This window comes from Crocodylus porosus, unplaced genomic scaffold, assembly GCF_001723895.1.
Source record: "Crocodylus porosus isolate Cpor-Errol unplaced genomic scaffold, CroPor_comp1, whole genome shotgun sequence".
In the NCBI taxonomy this organism is placed as follows: domain Eukaryota; kingdom Metazoa; phylum Chordata; order Crocodylia; family Crocodylidae; genus Crocodylus; species Crocodylus porosus.
The window spans coordinates 46431561-46444798 of NW_017728949.1; positions in this window are offsets into that span (position 1 = coordinate 46431561).

Here is a 13238-nt window from a genome sequence, read left to right on the forward strand (position 1 = left end):
ATTCACCTGAAAGCTGTGGTTGTGTGGGACAGCTTTCTTCTGTTGTCGTAGGGATTTCACCCAGCTCTTCAGGGTAGATGTTAGCTGATACTCTGTCCTTTTACAGTGCATAACAAGTCAGTGTAACAGGGGCTCCCTACCTCTGCTACTACAGAGAACAGTACAATGCAGGATAGCCAGTGCACCTTGTAGAAAACCTGCCTGCAAGGGACAGCAGATGGGTGTTGCCCAATTTAACTGAGCTGCAGGACAAAGACTGCAGCCAGCAGAATGCAGGGATGCCAGTTAGGGAGTTGGGAGCACCTGGGTCCTGTTGGCAGAGAGTTGGGTCAGGTGACTGGAAGGAGGCAGGTTTAGGTATATATAAATTCTGACACTGGGCCTGGGCAGGCTGCTGAAAGTAGTGTTGCAGGACAGGAATGTACCAAGAAACTGAGAAGGAGATAGCTATTTGTCAGGGTTTGGCAGTAATAGAGAGACCCAAGATGGGGTTTTGAGATTTTTGGAGTTTAGAACCATTTGATTAGTGTTTTGTATTCAAGTTTAACTGGAGGACCAGTTGTGGCTATGTGGGAAGTTTGGAAGCCATGCAGCTGCGTGACAGGAAACACTCTATCTTGGGGACCTGCTCTGGGCAGGGAAGTGAGGACCTAGGTCCAAGGAGCTGAGGTCTGAGGCAGTGGGTCAGGGTTGAGGGCCTGAACCAAAGAAAAAGGGCCAAAACCTGGGAAGGCTAAAGCCTCCCCAAGGTTTTGAGGTCTGTGGGTTTGAGAAACACAACTAAGTGATACCTGCAAGGCATAGGTGTGGCTACAGGGGAATGGCTGTAGATCACAATTATGGACTCTAAAGCACACACAGGACCATGGGTCCATGTTTAGGAGTTGTATGACCCCAGTTGCCCGTGAATGTAGAGAGCCCCTGAGGGCTGCCTAGAAAGAGAAGCACTCTACAAAAACATAAGGAGGCAGGAACAGAGAGAAGCTCCAAGGACTGAGTGTAGGGTGGAAAAGCCCTGAATACTTTGACAAGGAGGTGTCACCAAGAAAGCCACCCCAGCCTTCACAGGCAGCCTGCCAGTATATCATTGTTAACATCAAAGGTGTGGTAGGCAAGACAGGAAAGTAGGGGAAACAAAGAGGAGCTGCTAGGGGGAGCTACAGGACCTGTTAGAGTCAGGTATACACTGTCCTCCCTTACTCTGTCATACATGAAAATGCAAATATGGCCTCCCAGTGTCCTAATTGCCAACTTACACACTCCTTATATAAGGATGAAGGGAAAGAGACTGCCAGAACTTAGACTTACTTGGGCTCTCCTTTCTGGCCCTTAGAGAATGCTGAAGCCTGGAGCAAAATTCCTACTGCCTGCAATGGATAGCTTTGAATGCTGTAACACTAGGAGACCAAAATGAAGAAGGAAGCAAAAATCTGTATTTTTTTATAAGGCAAATTGGAAGTTTGCCTGGTACCTATGAACACAAAAGGTGGAATAAATAGATCTTTAGAGGAAAAAACGTTAGAGGTAATAGTTTACTAAAGCAAATATTAGCAAATATTTAGCTACTTGTATAACCAATGTATGCCTTAGGTTTGGCAGTGCAAAATGTCAATAAACTGCATATTTTAAAGTTAGGTAACTTGCAGACATACTTGGAAATCTGCTGATTTATTGATGTATAGTCAGCAGCTGATTACCTGAACAATTGCCTACTCTCTGCTCTCGCTAATTAAAACCTAGTAAAGTATTCTTTTTGCTGCCAAGGTAGCTAGAGCAAGAAAGGAGGAAAGAACACATCCTCCTTCTATATATCATGCTAATTTTTTTCATTTGCCTCTTTCTTGTGCTCATCCCCTTCTCTATTAATAGTCAGTGTTAAGCATGTCCTCAACTAAACTATCATCTTCAGGATAAATGAAGAATAAGCATGCATACTCCCCAAAATTATAAGTAACACCTTCTGTCTAATTGTACCTCCTAAATTTTGATGCCTTTTCTGTTAAATTATGCTTTTAGTGGCAGACAACAGACTGCATTTAATTCTGTGTACATAGAATGTGATCATAATCACTAGTGCCAAAGTGCTAATTATTTAAGCCTGAATTCTACTATTGATGTATACGTAGTGATTATTCTGCAATGGATGTCCAAACACTTGAGCTGGATTGAACAAATATTGCAGTTGCTGGGACATGTTGATTTAACAAAAAATCTATTCATCTCACACACCATCACACACACACACGCACACCCCTTTTTGTTAGTGTCACTCTTTTCTTTGTGTGAAGCATGACACTTTAATTCTTCTAAGTGGTCTGTTATAATCTGCACTTCTAAGTTAACATTAGATGAGATGAGAAATCCAGAAGCCCCTCTCATAGGAAAATGTGCATCAGCTCACCAAATACAAAGGGGCTTTCTTCAGCAAGTGATCCTGAACTCACAAAAAAGTAACAATTAATACAATTCCAGAAACACAAATGATACATCCCCAGTTAAATAAAATAAGTTAATAAAGACTTTAAAAATGTAAATAAGTGAAAAAGTAGTTTCTGCTTTTATCCATCAGTGAAAAAATAGAAAATTTCCTTTTATTACTGGTGATGCTAGTAACACAGAAACACTTACCTCAAGGAAAATAAAATCTAAAATTAAAACTTAAAATCTTCTAGTCTGAATTAAAACCCATGGAGGAGAGTTACAGAAAAGACCTACAAAAGGAGAAGTTCTTGATGTCCATAGTTTTCTGGCCTGGGACACCTGACCTTGCTGAAAACATCACTTTCCTGCAGAAAAGAATAAGAAAGATGGAAGCTTATCCTCAGCTTTGTTTGCATAGATAAGAGAAAGCTGTGTTGTCTAATTTTCACAAACAGATGGCATATGGAATGAAACCTTAATTATATGTGTTTGTAGGAATGTATATCTACTTTATGTGAATATGTGCATGTATGCTTACTGATAACTTATAGTTAAGACTAATCATGTATCCTATCAAAAATAGTAATAGGAAGAAAGAATAAGCAGTCGAGTCAGCTAACAGTCCATCTACACTTCATCAATTTTTTAGTTTTTTTGTGCTTTTTTCCCCCCAAGCTTCCCTCCACCACTGATGGACCATGGCTACATGTTAACCAACATCTCACAGTATTTAAAATACTTTCCAAACTGTATAATTTCCACTAGAAACCTTGATATAATCTGTCCACTGTAGAGAAGGTCTTTCAGCTCTTCTCTTACCTTTTTATGGTTTGATGACAGCTAACTTTTTCCAAGGTATCATCTTGCTGTAAGTCCAAAGAAGCCTAATTTCATTTTCAGTTTCCGTCTGATAATGAAGTTAGCATGATATTCTAAAGTGTTCATTGTTTTTTCTTGGTGAGAGACCTGCAGCTGTATTAAGGCTTTAAAGGCAATGACCCTTTCTCTTCAATTTCCAGCATTCAGAACCAGAACTTGGAGTTGAGAATACCATCAACCTCAAAAGTTACAATTAAAGGCTTGTTGATACTTATGGTCTTTCTAAATTGTGTTCATGCTTTGCAGGGCTTTACATGCAATAGTCAACCTTTATCTAAGGCATTGTTCACAGGGTCTTTTAATCATGGAGTCTAACTAATCCAAAAGTATCACCTCTTTAATAATTACCATGTTTGTTTGTGTCATTCTCATCAATCAGTCTTGGTTTGATAACATTAATTAAGGCTTTACTTAAATATTTTTAAAAGATAGATAAATAGAAAAGTATGTGAATTTTATTAAAGTCATCATTTTGGGATCCGTACAAACACACATTTATTCCCATCTTCAAGATGGTTTTATAAGTCCTAAAAATGTCTATATTGTCTCAGTAATAACTCTGTACTACATTCTTCTGTATCTTTCAAAATTCTACCGGGATATTATTAGCACCAGGGCAACTATTCGTAATTCTTGTATTATATCTTTAACGGTAGTAGTAAGGACAGCTGGAAAGGACTTGAAAAGATCATCTAGACCAACCCCCTGCTTGAGGTAGGATCATCCCTATCCAAGCCATCCTACAAAAATCCATGGTCTAATCTCTTACCAAAACAACTTGGTCAACCCTGACACAACACAAGACATAACACCTTAACCTGGCACAGGTAATGTACATGGACGATGGCAGCCAATGTTCTGCTGCTGCAAAAGTTGTTAATATATGCTCAATAGATTCCCATGAAGACGGCAATGCCTCCTGCTACAGAGCAAGGCAAACCCCAACACAGTCCATACCAGGAATTTTACCATGGGACAAAATTTCTTCCTGTTCCCAGATATAGTGATTGGTCTGACCCTAAGTGGAGAGGCAAGACCTTCTAGCCAGGAACCTCCAGGTTTATGTTCCAGCAGGAGCACTAGCATATACGCCTAGTCAAAATCCCTGGCTGCAGCCAACACCCAGTGTCTCTTCAAGGAAATCTTACAAAACTGACATATTTGGAACTAGGGGAGTGTGGAATTCCCTTTGTGCCCCATTTGGCAATCAGGAAGGCCCAGAAGCATGGGAAATACCAATAGTGGCACACATGTACAAGTATGCCTAGATCATTCCTGGTCAATGCTTGTTCAACCTCCTCTTGAACACCTCAGCTTTACAACCTGTCAGAAGCTTTCTAAATTGTGCTCCCATCCCCTGTATACACAATCCTTCCCAGTTTCAGGTGTCTGAAAATTTACTTAAGCTCTCAGTTCCAGCATCCAAATAATTAATAAACATGTTGAAAAGCATGGGGCCCAGGACAGAGCCCTGTGGGACTCCACCTGAAACCTCCTGCCCCCATTCTGACATGAATCCATTTATAATTACCCATTGCTTGCAGCTATCAAGCCAGTTTTCTATTCACCTTATAGTAGTTTTGTCCAGAACATGTTTCTCCAGTCTGTTTGTGAGAAGGTGATATAGGACCTTGTCAAAAGCCTTCCTGAAGTCCAGATACACTAGATCCACAACATTCCCTTTATTCACCCAAGTAGCTGCTTTTCAGAGAGTATTAAGTTTGTTTGACACTATTTTTAGTAAATCCATGCTGGCTGCTTGTGATCAGCCTTTCCTCCCCTAGATGCTTGCAAATGACCTTCCTTAGGATATGGTCCAGTAACTTCTCAGGTACTGAGGTGAGGTGGTCTGTAGTTTCCCACATCCTCCTTTTTGCCCTTTTTTTTTTAAAGAGTGGAACTACATAGGCCTTCTTCCACTCCTCTGGTATTTCATCCATTTCCCATGACTTCATGAAGGACTCTGAGATCTCTTCTGCTAGTTCCTTCAGTACCTTGGGAGGAAATTATTTAGGCCCTGTTGACTTGAATTAATTCAGATGCATCAGAACTCTCTGACTGTCTCTTATTTCATCCTTCAGCTTGTCCCTTTCCTTATCCAAATAATCTTTATTATCAGTTTAGCTGCAACTACATTGTTTGTTAAGAGTGGTGCAAAGCAGCTGTTGAGTAGCTCTGCCTTCTTTGCATCTTCTGTTAAGAGATCCAGTTGCAAGTTAACAATAGACCCACACCTTCCTTTGGCTTTCTTTTCTGGCCAACATACTTATAGAATCTTGTCTTTTGTCTATAACCTCCCTTGCCAGGTGCAGCCAACTCTTATCTTTGCCTTCCTGATATTGTCCTTGAAAGTTCTTTTAGATGATCCCCTAGTTATATCCTCAGCCAAAGTTTGTCCTCTCAGAAAAATGGGAACTGGTTCGGTATTTTATTTTTGGCTGTATTGTTCTTCCAGCAGATATCTGGAAAATTGAAGTCTCCCATCAGTACCACCCCATAGCTTTTGGATAGATTTGTTACCTCCTTGAAAAGTACCTCATGCACCTTCTGTTCCTGATTTGGTAACCTATAATAAATATCCCCTCTTCCCCCTCTGTTATGTTGGTGCAGCATCTTTCACTACTCCTCTTCACTCAAATGCAGTTTGATCTGCTATCTTCTTCCTCCAGACCCATGTGTATGCATTCTTGACATACAAGGTAACACCACTTTTGCTCCCAACCCTGTCCTTGCAAAACCAGATATAACTACCCAGTCGTAAGAGCTATCCTACAAGGTCTCTTTTGATGCCACTCAGGTCATAGCTCTTTTCACCTAGTTTAAAGCCCTCTTTACTAGGTTGCCCAAGCAATGCTTGAAAGCAGCTGTCCAAATGATGCTTGAAAGCTGTTGTCAGTCTGTTCTTCTTGAATACTACTTCTCTGAGTAGTTACTTGCTGCCACTTCTCATTTCCCTTTGGCTTCTCCAGCATCAGCCTCTCATAACTCCTTTCTAAGTAATCTTCCTTTTCCTTCTTTGTAATGCAGTGTGGATACCCATGCTTCTAGCCAATGAATATTTCCCCCTCTCACCCCCAGGGCAGACACCAGCTTACATTTGCTGCAGATTAAGTGGTCTTCACGCTCTGGGAGGAACATGCACATGGTGCATTCTACGCAGGTCAAAACTAGTGACCCAATCTCTGTTCATGCCTCCTTTGCTCCCTAGAGAATACATGAGCTGTAAGCAAAAACCAAATAACAAAACGGAAAACCACATGTCAAACACCCACACCTGGGCCTTTGTACATGTTCACACATACAATCTTCTGCTCCCTGGCTCCCTACTAGGGTGAAATCCCTAGGCCAGGGATTGTTCAACTTGTGACCCATGACACTGTGTCATCTGGCCCATGGGGCTCTTCATGGGTCTGGAAATTTGGTGGCAGGAGAGTTGTGGTGTCAATCCCCTGCTGCCAAATCTTTGGATCCATGGGATCCCTGTGTCTTGCATGCTGGCTCTGGCACCTGATCCCTTGCCTTACATGGGGCTAGACTGCTCTCAGTGGTGGCAGGTAACAGAACAAGGAGTAATCTCAAGTTGCAGCAAGGAAAGTTTAGGTTAGATATTAGGATGAACTTCTCATGAAGAGGGGAGTAAAATGCTGGAACAGGTTCCCCAGAAAGGTGGCAGAATCTCCATCCTTGGAAGTTTTTAAGACCCAGCTAGATAAATCATTGGCTGGGTGATATAGCTGGGAACAGTCCTACTTTGAGCAGGGGGTTGGACTAGATGACTCCTGAGGTCCCTTTTAACCCTAACTTTCTATGATGCTAGAATCCCAGCACACAGGGCTGGTGCAGGTGGTTCTTGGCACTCACGACCTAATCCCAGCATGAGAGGGTTGGGAGGGGTTGGTGCTAGACCCTCAAAACCCAATCCGGGCACATGGGACGGGGGGAAAGAGGTGGGGAGGGGAGTCCCGACTGGGCCCACAGATGGACCTTGGGCCACTCATTTGGCCCTCAGGAACAAAAGGTTGATCACCACTACCTTAGGCATTTCTGTGCTGACAGTGGATGCTGGGCAGGGGGCTGCAGCCTGGCTGAAGTCAGAGCCCGGCAGCAGTGAGGGTAGTAGCAGTGATGTGGTTTCTGCACCAACAGCTCGGGGCTGCAGCCCAACTGGACCCAACACCCAGCAGCAGTGGCAGCAGTGTGGAGTTGTGTCCCCCGCACTGCAACAGCAGCGCGGAGTTGTGCCATTCCACTGGCAGCACTTACGCATCATCTATGACCCTAGGCAAACTCCCTTTCTGTTTACTGCCATCCATTCTGTACTCATGCTATTTTCTGGTGGCTGCCTTTTTATAATGCTAGCTAGCCTAGCTCCACTCTTCAGCTAGCTAAACCAGACCCACAAAGAGTGAAGCCTGCCAATCAGTCACTCCAGAGGGATGAGGGCAAAAACTTAGGAGATCCTTATCTCCCAGCACCCGTTCTATGACAGCAGGGCCAGCTTTGTGGTTGCAGGACCGACTCTGGGAAATCCAAAAGCCTGTTTCTGTCCAGCTCCATAATTGTGGAGCTGAGCAGGGAACAGGCTCCACAGCCCCCTCCCCATGACCACAAAGTAGGGGCTGTGAACTGTCCTGGTCAGGGGCAGGTCCCAGGCCCATGCCCTGATCAGGTGATTGAGGCATGGGACTTGGAAAGAGCTGCAGGGATGGGGTAGGTCCCAGCCCTCTTCCCTGATCCGCTGGTGGGGCAGCTAGCAGCGAGCTATGTACTAGTTGCTCTGCCGGCAGATTGGTGTAGGGGACTGGGTACTGCACCTCCCCTGCAGCTCTTTCCAAGTCACCTGCCCCTTATCAGGGAGCTGGGGCCAGGAGCTCCCTGCTGCTGGGGCAGGGGGACATTGTACTCTCTCCAGCAGCAGTCAGCCCCCTGAGGGCAGGGTGTAATGCCCCAACCCTGGCTAGGAGACAGCTGTCTCTTGGTCCAGTGCTTCCTGTCAGCCCTAGCACCCAGGGGGGAGTTTAGAGCTCCCTCTGGTGGTGGCAGTGGTCCATTGCAGGGCCCTAGGAAGCAGGAGTAGTTTGCTGCCATTAGCAAATCTCCTCCCACTTCCCTGCACATGTGGACACCTGCCTGGGAGCATTAATTGTCAGTAGGTAACTCCCAAGTAAACTGCTTCCAGATCTAATGCATGTCTAGATGCATCTACTACCTCTCAGTGGGCACGTCTGCACATTCACTCATGTGCCATAGTTTCTGCGCATTAAGTTTAGTTAACCAAGTACTATTAACTTGCATAACCAAGTACTAAATCAATGTGCAGTAACTGGTGCTACTGTGCTGTAGTGCTGGCACATGGTTTTTGATAGACGTTAACTCCACAGTAGCTTAATACTACCGCGCAGTAACATATTAGCATGGGTTTTGCCCAGCATGCTACTGTACAATGTTATTAGGCTGCTAGGCAGTTAACGTCTTGTGTAGATGCACCCAGTAGAAGGCAAAGAAGGTTTTTCAAAGGGGAAAGCTGACTCCACAGCACAAATCCTAAATCTGTTGTGAGACATTGCAACCTTGCTGAAACATCACAACCTCTCCCTAGCCTCTAATAGAAATAGAAGATAGAACACGATAAGAGAGACAGAAAAATGTCTTACATCTGACAGCCTCTCAGGAGAAGTGCTTCCTGGCTATTCTGCTAATTTTCTATTGAATGGGGTGAACAAGTGTTTGTTTATATTTCAGTCTTTAAACTGTGATTCTGTTTGCAAGTGGTCTTGAATTCCCTCTACCATAAAAAGTTCATCTTATCTCTCTTAAATTGTGAGTCACAATATACCAAGGGTTGATCTCATTCTTCTGATCAAACAATGAACTTCTAGGTATACTTTATGTCCTACAATGACCATATATAGTGATTTGTAAAGGTTATCATGAGACCATAGCAGCATGGTCAAATGCAGATTTATTTATATTTGTTTCTTTTATTTTGCTTTTAGAAGTAAAGTGTAAATGATGGTTTTTATTTGAAATAAACATTTGAGTTTTGACAATAACAGCCTTAGAATATTTGTCTGGAAATCAGAGTGTACATTTAGGCAACTTTTTGGGCATAATTAAGGCTTAGGAATAGAATTTAATGAGAATGAATACAAAAATTTGTTATTGTGCCTCAAGTTAATACAAAACTGCAGCTACAGTTAATTGTGATATGAATTTCTAGATAAACTTATTTCAGTGTCATGTTTATTGAAATATTAATGCACAAATAATTGAAGTAATTTTTCCCTTTACATTTTGCATCATTCAAGCATGCAGGCTGTTTGTATAAGGTATCCAGTAAATTTGTCAGACATGGATACAGGAAAGAGTGCTGAAGACATTTCTAAATGTCATATAGATCAGTGACCAATACATTGAAAGAAGGCTAATTTCTTTAAGTGTGTCAACAGGTATTTGTATCAACGTGCAGACTGTGCCATGACAAGAAATGCAAAACCTGCCAACACATCTCCATCACCCCCACAATTACTACACCCCACAACAGAGCCATCAGCATTCCTGGATCTTACAGCTGCACCTCCAGAAATGTAATATATCTTATCCAGTGCACCAAATGCCCTGAGGGAAAATACATAGGAGAGACCAAACAACAACTGTGCACCAGAATGAACGCACACCGGAAATCTATCAAACACGGGAATACCCAGTTACCTGTGGGGGCACATTTCTCACAAGAAAACCACTCTCTCTCCAATCTCTCAGTCCTGATCCTCAAAGGAAACTTACAGAACACTTCCCAGAGATGAGCCTATGAACTCTGCTTCATCTACCTCCTGGATACTAAAAATCATGGACTAAATATAGACATTCCATTTATGACACATTATAACCTGCCTGACATCTGACTCCCCAGGTATCTCTCCACTATTCATCCCCCTTCTCTCTCTCTCACTCCTCCCCCTGCTCCCCACCCCTGCCTGTCTCTCACCCATTGACTCCTCAATCTACATCTTCACTGACTACCTGTCTTGTATGTAGACCAGCCCAGCCGTTTGCTGCTTTACTTTTCATTCTATCCAGGAAGAGCACACACCAACTGCAGAAAGTTCCTTAGCCTGACGAAGGGTTTTTAAACCCAAAAGCTTGCTTAATAATTGTTTTTCCAACTATTTAAGTTGGTCTAATAAAAGATATCAGATTCACACAAAGAACCTTGTTTGTCTATGTCCTTAGACCAACACAGCTACAACCTACACTCTTCTACAAGCAGTGATTCTTCATGACTTACTTTGGTACAAATTATTGTACCTAGAGCATACATAACCTTGAGAAAGGACTGGTGTATGTGAAGCTGTTCTTGTAAGAGATTGAGAGAGCCATATTTTTTAGCTTAGTGATTCTCAGCCAGGGTTTTATGGCACCCTGGGGTCCTTTAAGATCCTTTTAAGGGTGTCATGCTATATAAGAACTTCTAGGTGTGCAAATACTTGTGCACAATTCTCAAGACAAACCTAGAGATTTCATTTAGGAATCCATAGTGTTAAAAGCATTCTGACCTGTTGTGGTTTGAGTTCTTTGCAACAGAAAAATGACTCTACTACTTTTCTCTAGGTAAGAAATGAGTGAAAGCTAAGTCATTTTCTGAGTCTAAAAAGGTTGAGAACCACTGGTTTAGCTGCTAAGTCCTAGATACGTCAAATTAAACCAGTTAAGGATCTGTTCCATGGCTTTTACCACATATACCAAATCTTGAACTTAGACATTGACACATATTTCTAACTAAAAATTCCTTTTGAAGTGAACCATAATTTTTCCATTGGGATATATTTTAGCATGTCATACATATCAGTATATTGTATCTGGACATCTTCAGTGTGTAACTGAAATAAGGAGCTTCATTTCTCCTGAAATTTAGAGAGGATTGTTCTTAATTTACGTGCTCAGATGAAAAACATTTGGACAACTGGATTTCAATCAGTTTTATTTCCCTGTCAGATTAGCTAAAAGGCACAGTATGCATATGCCTGAGATGTGGAATTTAGAGAGTTCATAGATTTCATAGATATTAGGGCTGGAAGGGACCTTGGAAAATCAGAGAGTCCAGCCCCCTGCCCCAGGGGCAGGAAGTCAGCTGGGGTCACAGGATCCCAGCAAGATAAACGTCCAATTTACTCTTAAAGGAATCCAGAGTAGGTGCTTGCACCACCTCTGGCAGCAGTCTGTTCCAGGCCTTGGGGGCTCAGACAGTAAAGAAGTTCTTCCTTATGTCCAGCCTGAAATGGTCTTGGAGACGTTTGTGACCATTTGACCAAGTCATCCTATGGGGTGCTCTGGTGAACAAGCAAATGTTCCCTGAGATCCTGATGTATACCCCTTATATACTTATAGGCAGCCACCAGGTCCCCCCTGAGCCTGTGCTTTTCCAGGCTGAAGAGTCCCATAGCTCTCAGCCTCTCTTCATAAGACCTGTTTTCCTGCCCCTTGATCATGGGCGTGGCTCTCCCCTGCACTCTTTCAAGCTTTTACACATCCTTTTTAAATCGTGGAGCCCAGAATTGGATGCAGTACTCCAGCTGCAGCCTCACCAAGGCCGAGTACAAGGGGAGAATGATATCCTGAGATTTGCTAGAGAAGCATCTATAGATGCAAGCCAGAGTTTTGCTCGCTTTGCCAGCTGCAACATCACATTGAAGGCTCATATTCATCCTGTGATCAGTCATGACCCCCAAGTCCCTTTCAGCTGTGGTGCTAGCAAGCGTAGCACTGCCAAGCCTATAAGCATGCTATGTTTTTTTCTTCCCATGGTGGAGTAACTTGCATTTTTTGGAGTTGAAGGCCATCAGTCTTTCATCCGCCCATTTTCCAAGCCTATCAAGGTTGGCCTGGATCACCATCCTGTCCTCAGGTGTGGATACTTTACCCCAAAATTTGGTGTCATCAGTGAACTTGGCCACTCTGCTTCTGACACCAGTGTCCACATCATTAATGAAGGTGTTGAAAAGTATAGGCCCATGGACAGAGCCTTGGGGGACCCCTCTGGTCACAGCGTACCACAGTGATTGACTTCTATCAACTACCATTCTCTGGGTCTGACCTCAAAGTTAAAAGTAGTCAGGTATTAGCTGAATCAATTCAGGGACAAACCTCTAGGATTTCAGATGGTCTGTACTCTCTGTGACATCAGATGCTGTGGAAGAAAGTAGTCTGGTCATTTACTGTTTGCTGTTTTTCAGCCACTGACCTTAGAAAACAAGGTTTGTTGCATCTCCTTTTGTCAGTCAAAAACCAAAGTTTAGATATTATTAATTAAATTGCTTAGTAAATAAAGTCAAATTGTGGAAATTTGCAAACATATGTTTGTGCTCTAGGAGGACAGTAAAATCACATTCACTTACATGCAAGATGATAAATTATAAATTCATAATCAGATATCAGTGTTGATGGAATCCTGTTCTCAAAAAAAATACAAACCAGCTAATTAAGGATGGATTCACCTTCTGCTTCCCTACTAGTTATATTGTAAACATCAAAGGATATGCATCAAATCTAAGAAGTAGATTAAAAATGAACTTATTGTTATTTTTTTCATATACAGTGGGCATGTCTACATGAGACACTATGTCACTAGCAATGAGTTACAATGACATAGCTCATTTCTACAGTGAAGCTGCATTGGCAGGCATGAACCACAACGCTACTGATCAATAGGGTCAAATCTTGCTGAAGCAAGTACTAAATGACTGCACAGGAACAACTGCGTAGTCAGGCATATCATAAAATCATAGAATCATAGAAGTAGGGTGGGAAGGGACCTTGTAGATCTTCAAGTCCAACCCCCTGCCAGGGCAGGAGAAAAAACTGGGCTCACATGATTCCAGCCAGGTAGGCATCAAGCCTCCTCTTAAAGACCCCCAGGGTAGAAGCCAGCACCACTTCCC